The sequence below is a fragment of the Curcuma longa genome, chromosome 21, assembly GCF_044706935.1.
Source record: "Curcuma longa cultivar G26 ecotype Majalengka, Jawa Barat chromosome 21, ITB_CL_G26_1.1, whole genome shotgun sequence".
NCBI lineage: Eukaryota > Viridiplantae > Streptophyta > Magnoliopsida > Zingiberales > Zingiberaceae > Curcuma > Curcuma longa.
In genome coordinates, this window is record NC_133881.1 from 10,877,354 (window position 1) to 10,886,366 (window position 9,013).

Genomic DNA, 9,013 nt, shown 5'->3' on the forward strand with positions numbered 1-9,013 from the left:
TAGAGATTGTAAGGTTGCAGAAATCCAAATAATCTAGGTCCAATTACATCCATTTCAGGTCTCATGTCACACCCTGGGAGTATCATTCCCTCACACCAAGAGGTACCCTACTTGGTGATAATATAATAAAAAAAGACCTAAAGAACTACATAAACAGAATAATCAAAAAATTCATCAACTACATATATATCATATGTTTCATGGACAACAAAATGATATATAAAAATAAGACAAACCAGGAATCAATATATATATATATATATATAGTGCTAGTCTCGACAGAATTGATGATGTCTATGCTCATCAATTCCTCGACTAGGGATAATTCCAATATATTCATAATTACACGTGTAGCAATGCTCACTAGTTGTGATCCAATCACAAATTTGTTAGGTCCAAAAGGATGTTCGTATCTCCACAATGACATGATATTGTCCACTTTGGGCCTAAGCCCTCATGGCTTTGTTCTTGGGCTCTATGCCAAAAGGCCTCATACCAATGGAGATACTTTCCATCCTTTTTAAACCCATGATCTTTCCCATGTGTTTTAGATGTGGGACTATGTTTTACACCTTACAACCCAATAATCCCCCCTCAAACAAAGGACCACTGGAAGCTCCGCTACCATTTCTCATGGTCTGGCTGCCATGTCCTCATGGTCCGACTGCCATGTCCCTCATGGTCCGAGCCTCCCTACTTCCTTTGTTTTCCCCGAGGGTCCCCACATGGTTAGATCTGGATCCATGCCTTATTCGACGGTTAGTCCAGAATTTTTATACATTTTAAAACCCAACAATGATCCAAGTAACAGTAACAAGATTATTCATAAGCTTAAATCAAACAATTCCCACTAGTTAATCCCCGGCAACGACGCCAAAATTTGACAACACTAGATTTGCAATGTGTCACGCGTAGGGTTGCAAATTAGAACTTATAAATTTATCAAAAACCCATAATAAATTCAAATAAATGAAGTATAGAGGCCTCGAGTCGTATTTTTCCAAGGACTAGTAGACAATTGTTTAATCCAAGCTTTCTTGTCGTTCTTTTTGAGTTTTTCGAATATAAATGGGGTTTTGGGGTTTTTGCAATGAAATGTAAACTCAAATCAGTAAATGACTTTAAAACCCTAATGCAAAACTCGAAACAGCATGAAATATGAAATGTAACTATAATGACTAAGGAAAGAAACCAAACTAAACTAGTGAGACAAATTGATGTTCAAATAACAAGCCTAACTTGCACTTCATCTATCCAAATTCACTTAAGAGACAGCTAAAACCCAAGCTTAAACCTATCAAACACAAAAGCTGATACTAAGTTTCTGATACGGAACAGTAGCTGTGGTGGCACGAACAGGGAATTGGCATGAAGTTATCAGACCGAAATCAAACATGAAACTAAAGCTAAGGAAACTAGATTAAATCCAAAATCAGCCAATCTAGCATTAGGAATTAACCAAACTCTGCAATTAACTAGCAGTAGAATAAAAATGAAGAAATCAAGAACAGTAAACATCAGAAAGTTCAAAAATGAAGAATCAAGAACAGTAAACATCCAATCCTCCTCTTCTCCTTCAAATCCCCTCAGCTGGTTGTCAATCAGCTTTTGAATCCATTTGGAAGCTTCGGATAGGTCTTCGAGTGGTTTGCTAGCTGCCAGCACCGCTAATTTCCTGGAAAAACCCTCTCCGGCCAATAAACCAGGCTGTGCAGTTACGTATCAAATGACAAACTGGATTTCACAGCTTCAAACTTGCTCCGATTGATTTGATGATGATTCTAGAGTGTTTGCCGAACCTCAGAGAACCCCTCCAAAGATCCCGACGTCGGATTGTGTTGTGTTTGGCCGGAATGAGCTGAAACAGGAATTGGCCGCCGGAAGAACCCCCGCCGTCAAGCCAAATCCAGCTGCCTGAATATACCCAATCGGCCGACTTCAGCTTCTTCAAGGATCAGGGAACGCGATGGAGTCGATTTGGGTGGACGGGGCTCGCTGTGCTGCTACGTCCGTGAGCAAGGGAGCGCGTTCGGGACGATGAACAGTGGCGTAGCCACTGTTCATCGATTAAAACCTATGTTTTATTCTTTGATTAATCATTGAATCTCAGCCGTCCGTTTTTGATCCTGTGGTGCAGACTTGATCTGAGATTTAGGGCTGCTTAGGGCTTCCAAAAAATTGAGGGATCTTGATCAAACTTGAGCTAGGTCATGTCCTCCATGTGGGCTTGATCAATTTGGGCAAATTGGCTCGATTCGACCACGATTTAGCTCGATCTTGGTCCGATTTGAACCCTACAATCAATTAAAATTCAATTAATGTAAAAAATTATCATTAAATCATGAAAATTATAATCAAGCTTCAGATTATGCAATATAGGACAATTAAGATCAAATCAATTCATTTCATAATTTATTTTCATGCAAAAATCCAAAATGAATCGATTAAAAATGCATAAAGCCCTAACTCATCAGCCAACATGCAACCCAGCCATTCCCCATTCTCTAGTGGCATGTGTTCTCTACTTTCCTCGACAAAACCCTCATCTCAATCATTCGTTATCCGCAACTCTGCTCCCCCTTGTTAAGCTTTTACCTGTGTTTGTAGGTTACCCTGATTGGGGAGATTTAAAAACTGCTTTCCTAATAGGTTAAAGAGGGTCTTGAATATTGTGATCCTGAGTCTATTATTTTCTGTTCCTTTTCTTGTTAAACTTTTACCCATGTTTGCAGGTGACCCCGATTGGGAAGATTTAAAAATTGCTTTCCTAATAGGTTAAAGAGGGTCTTGAATATTGTGATCCAGAGTCTATTATTTTCTGTTCCTTTTTTTCTCCATACCTGTGACATTGTTAAGCTTTTACCCGTGTTTGCAGGTGACCCCGATTGGGGAGATTTAAAAACGGCTTTCCTAATAGGTTAAAGAGGGTCTTGAATATTGTGATCGCGAATCTATTATTTTCTGTTCTTTTTCTCCCTCGTACCTGTGCTACAAAATGTTTGATGTAAGAGTACGATTTAAACAAATCCAATCAAGGGATACATGCCTTCAACCATTTACTCTCCTGAAGCATAGCCTGAACTTAGAAGGGTTATATTTGAAACCCATACTTTCAACTCAGTCGCTTGATCTTGAAATAAATTTAGTTGTATATGTTTAATTGTTGGGTCCTGGGCCTATCCCGAGATGAGTTTTTATGCTTCGAGTCGTTTAACCAGGTCAATAGTTAAAGGGTAACTAGCCCATTATCGGGATCGGGGCCAGCATGTAACTAGCCCATTTCCGGGATCGGGGCCAGCATGTAACTAGCCCATTACCGGGATCGGGGCCAGCATGCAGCCCAAGCCATTCCCCATTCTCTAGTGGCATGTGTTCTCTGCTCTCCTCGACAAAATCCTCATCTCAATCGTTCATTATCCGCAACTCTGCTCCTCCTTGTTAAGCTTTTACCCGTGTTTGCAAGTGACCCCGATTAGGGAGATTTAAAAACTACTTTCCTAATAGGTTAAAGAGGGTCTTGAATATTGTGATCCTAAGTCTATTATTTTCTGTTCTTTTTCTCCCCCATACTTGTGCTACAAAATGTTTGATGTAATAGTCTGATTTAAACAAATCCAATCAAGGGATCCACGCCTTCAACCAACCAGTTACTCTCCTGAAGCATAGCCTGAACTCAGAAGGGTTATATTTGAAACCCATACTTTCAACTCAGTCTCTTGATCTTGAAATAATTTAGTCGTATATGTTTTATTGTTGGGTCCTGGGCACCTCTCCCTGTCCCAGATGAGTTTTTATGCTTCAAGCCGTTTAATTGGGTCAATAGTTAATGGGTAACTAGCCCATTACCGGGATCCCGACCAGCATGTAACTAGCCCATTATTGGGATCCGGGTCAGCATGTAACTAGCCCATTACCGGGATCCGGGCCAACATGCAGCCCAGGCTATTCCTCATTCTCTAGTGGCATATGTTCTCTGCTCTCCTCGATAAAACCCTCATCTCAATCGTTTGTGGATAGGAATTTGTGTGGCTCGGGTGATCTGTGTGTTACTCATGTAAGCCAAATGACTTGGGTGTAGGTGAATTGAACACTTCAATCAAACACTAAGCAAAAAAGTCTAGCTAGGCTAGGAGACTCTGTTAGATTTGAGAGGTGTCCTAAGGCAATCGTCTTACGGTTATACTATTTATTGGATAAATAGTAATTTACCATTTGAGTGCACATTCCATATATGTTTGATAGGATCTTAAACTCAAATATTGGATGTCTGTAATACGATTCATAGCATGAGAGAATTTGTGATTGGATCACAACTAGTGAGCATTTCTACACGTGTAATTATGAATATATTGGAATTATCCCTAGTCGAGGAATTGATGAGCATAGACATCATCAATTCTGTCGAGACTAGCACGTTTTGAACTCCTTTGTTAGCCAAGCAGCTGATCTCACTACTGTCGACATTAGATGTTGAGAGTTAAATGTGGATGCTGGTTAAAGGTAACTAGTTCATTGGAGTGACCTTCTTTGAGACTTCATATGGTTTGATATATATATGTCAATGAAGATCTTAGTGCAGCTTAAGTGTGAGTTTTCTTTGACTTGCGGTATTCAAGTCACCTTGGTCACGAAGGCTTATACTTTGACATCTTAAGCAAGCATCTCCGAGGAGGTGTGGATCCTGAGATGATTGGATATAAGACAAAGCGTCCGAAGGTGTTTGAATAGCCCACAGAGGATTCACCGCTCCTTAGAAAAGGAGAAGTATACATTACGGCCGCTTGTCAGGATTGTTACTAAAAGTCTTTAACCAAAGCATTATATGTCAAGAGTACGGGACTCTTGACACATATACAAGTAACTTGAATCCACAGGACAAGAAAGCAGCTTGGGCTAGGTGTGACATAGTCACCTAGTGGGGACAAACATATAGACCATGTCCTGAACCAAGCGAGTATAAGACGGTGAAAGAAACGAAACATGATTCAATGTAGTTGCTGAAGGATTTACAGATGTTCTATAATCAATCATTGATTTTCTGGTCAATTGGTGATCATGATATACTACTAGGTGTCACTCATGATCATTTCGTAATTAATGGTTAATTACGGACGGTCAACATAATCGGGAACCTATTGGGTCACACGCACTACAAGTTCTCCGAAGGACTTAAAACGAGTTTGAGAATTAGATTCTTAGAACGAGAGAGAAATAAAGTCTGGTTGGACCAGACAAAGGACAATATGATGGAATTCGTCTTACGAAGACGAAATGAACGAAATTAATTTCGTTCAAATCAGAGGTCGTTTGGTTAGTGAACCAAATGATTCAGTTTTGAATCAAATTGAACCAACTTGGTTTGGTTCATGATGGAAGGAATTTTGGTAGAACGAATGAGATGAGGAACTTCATCTTGGGAAGATGAAACGAACAAAATTAGTTTGGATCAAATCAAAATTTGTTTGGTTAGCAAACCAAAACAATCTGGTTTGTGACCATACGGGTCTGAACTGAACCTGATCCGATTTAGGCCATATCAACCGGTTCAGCCAAGCCTAATCAAGTGATTGGGTTTAGGCAACGGGCGCCGATTCAGCCAAACTAAAACTTAGGGCACTGTAGCTTCCATAAAACCCTCAATCATGATTTTTTCTACAGTGCATCTTCTCCTGCACCGCCTGCAGAGTCTCCCTAGGAAAGCTGTCACTGAGCTGCTCGCTGGCCATCAGAGAAGCAATGGGAAGAAGGTCTGACCACCGCGCCACTCGCTGGTCTCCTCGTCGGCCGCCGGAGAAATGATGGGAAGAAGGAAATCTTGCCGCGCCACTCGCTGATCTTCATCTTCCACTGACACGACGCCATCTCTCTCGAAGAATCACCGCCTATCTCCTTTGCTTGGGGTCGACCGGAGAAACGAGAAGCACGTAGATGATTTGGTGACATGATTTACGCTTGGGCTGACCGTGAAAGGGAGCGTCATGCACTCGTCGATCGCCGGTTCCGGAGAGGAGAAGTCAAAGGACTTCAGCGCCGCCACGTCTTTTCGCATGGGTTTGTCGAAACCTTAGCCAATCTCCTTCTTCTTCCCAAGCGCGGGAGCCTCCTCTGTATTGCCGGTGAGCACTGGTTGTTGGTTGCCGGAAGAAGAAGCTCATTGCTTCTTGTTGCCGAATAGAGAAGATCCCTGCTTGTTGGTTCCTGGAAGAAGAAGCTCATTGCTTCTTGTTGCCGAACAGAGATGATCCCTGCTTGTTGGTTGCCCAACAGAGAATCTCATTGCTTCTTGTTGCAAAACAGAGAAGCTTCTCTCCCTGCTTGTTTGCTGCCGAACAAAGAAGCTCCCTGCTTGTTGCCAGAGAGAAACTTATTGCCGGGATTTTGCTGTTTGTTTTGGTAGTTGATTTGTTATCAAACCATCCATCGATTTCCAGGAGCTTGGGAAGCTCTCGAAAATTGTTCCATCTTTACCGGAAAATATTTTTGGTTGTTTGTCCTGAATTGGCTGTCAATAGTTGACCACCACAAACTATATCGGGAATACGATTCTCGGTGATAGTTAAAAAGCCCCGAAAATCGATCGTGACAAACGTTGTTGCGTGATTTTTCGGAATAAGGCTTCTCTCGATTCGATCGTCATTGATCATCGGCTAGTACCGAAGACGATGACGCGACTCGTGGATTTCGAAGCCGTTCAGACGAGAGCTTGGCGTGGATCACCAATTGAGGTGGGACCTCGACGAAGACCGCTCGATTGATACCAACACTACTCAACGTCATCGCAAGATACGCATTCAGAATAATTTATTATTCTATAAAATTTTAATTTTCTACTATGTCTTGTACTTGTTATTTTATGTTTTGTCATGCGTGTATTATGATAATAATTAGTTTAATTTTCATTATTTCCGCTGTGCATGTTTGTAAAACGTGTAAACACGCGTATTGTACCGGGACAATTCCAACACAATTTAAATAGACCAATAATTAGTACAGAGTGCGACCCAAATAAGCTCATGGAATATTAGAGCAATTAACTGGCTTTGTTTGAGTTTGATCCATTTTCATTATGTTTGTTTACTTGATCCATCACACATAGTTACTCTGATGTTTTGGTTCACGTATCCATTTTCATTTTGGTTCACGTAATTAACAAGAATGTTAGTTACTCTGATGTTTTGGTTCACGTATCCATCACTCTATGTTTGCTTACTTGATCAATTAACTGGCTCTTTTCACTTTGAACCATTCGATACGTGAACAAGGCATGTGCTTCAACATCCTTATTTATGCCTTGGTGTTTTCTTATTTCTTTATGTGTGCTACTTAAAAAAAAAAAAAAAGATAATCCCAGTAGCCACATCTTAGGGGTGTCCCACGGAAGTTTCTCATCGACCACCAGGGTAAATCGGGAAGCGCATACGGCGGCCAATCCAGATGCCCAGCATCCTTTGATTGCGTTCCCCATTTGGAGGAAAATTCCTGCAAATACGCCGTAGCTGGGGATCGAACCGCGGCCTGAGTTACAACCCGGATGTCCTTAACTGATTATCTTATTTTGTGTGCCCTAGGCTATGAGGAGAGTCGGGCCAGCATTACTGAGATCCGGCCCAGCAGATAACTAGCCAATTCCCCACTCTCCTCGACAAAACCCTCCTCTCCATCTTTTCGTTATCCGCAACTCCGCTCCGCCTCCCTCCCTTTCCTCTGGCGACCAACTTCGTCCCCTAATTTGAGCACTCCAAGAGTTATGGTGCGAGAAGCAAAGGCCGGGCTGAAGGACAGGGAAGCGGAAGAGGCTGGTTCGAGCTTCCCCTTCAGTCGCCACTGCAACATCAGCGCCGCCTCCAGCGATGATCGTTTCAAAGACATTTTGCAAAGTGTTAGATCCTCCAAGAGCCCCGTCCGTAAAGAAATCTCTTTCCATCCCATTCATTGAAGATAAAAATTTAATTCGAGTTTTGAAATTTGATTAACTTATATTTTTGAACTGTTTATGTGTGCTTTTGCAGGCTGTTGTGTACTATGGAGCTTCATGGTACATCATTGTTTCTCCTTGTTTCTTAGTTGCTGTTTAAGTTATGGACATATATTGCTTGTAAGAATTTCAAGTCGGGAAAGGCCATGTTGCTTGGAGGTAAACCTCAAACAAACATAGGAAGACTAGAGAAGGTAAAATTACATGAAAATAATGAAAAAGGAATCATACTTATGAATGAACACACATAACACAATTTGCAATCACACATGAAGATGTCATGATACAAGATGGTTTTCATAAATGTTAATGTACCAGAAGCAATTTTCTGGATAACACGATCATATATGTTTAGTTCGTGACAATATCTATCACCTAAAGAACACTGTTACATCATCGCAGGTTAGAGTTTTTTTATAGTTTTTTTTATTTTGTTAATCCCACTAGGTGGAGGGAGTATTACCATCAATAAGAACATTTTTCACAAGATTTATTGGTTCCACTAGGTACAAAATAGCCCTATAAGAACTTGGATCTGCCAAAAAAAAAATCCTCCTCCACGAAGTAAACTTGGACATAGATGGTGAAAAGCCATAACATTCTTGTCCTTATTTTCATTCTTGTCACCCACTAGATAAAAACTAGAGCCAAAATATTTTCTTTTGGATGCTTATCACATTAAATTGAACAAGGAAAGCTCAGCTTGGTCCAAATAAAATGGCAATGCCGTTTTGCAAGGCTACTGTAACTCCAATGTCGTTGTGGTCTGGCTCATACTTCTGGATAAAACTACTAGGAAACTTAAGGTGTCTCATTGCTCATTTTCATTGGGCATTTTATGAACACCTACACCAACTGTCAATTACCAGAGAAGATTATTTTGATCTTTAATCAATTGAAAGACTTTTCTCTCATACTACATGCATATACTCCTACAGCCAATTTTATGTGCATATTCACTTCTAAGCAAGGATGGATAGTGCTTCTCCATTGAAGCAGCTCAGGTAATTCTTTAGAAAAATAAGAAATTATACATAT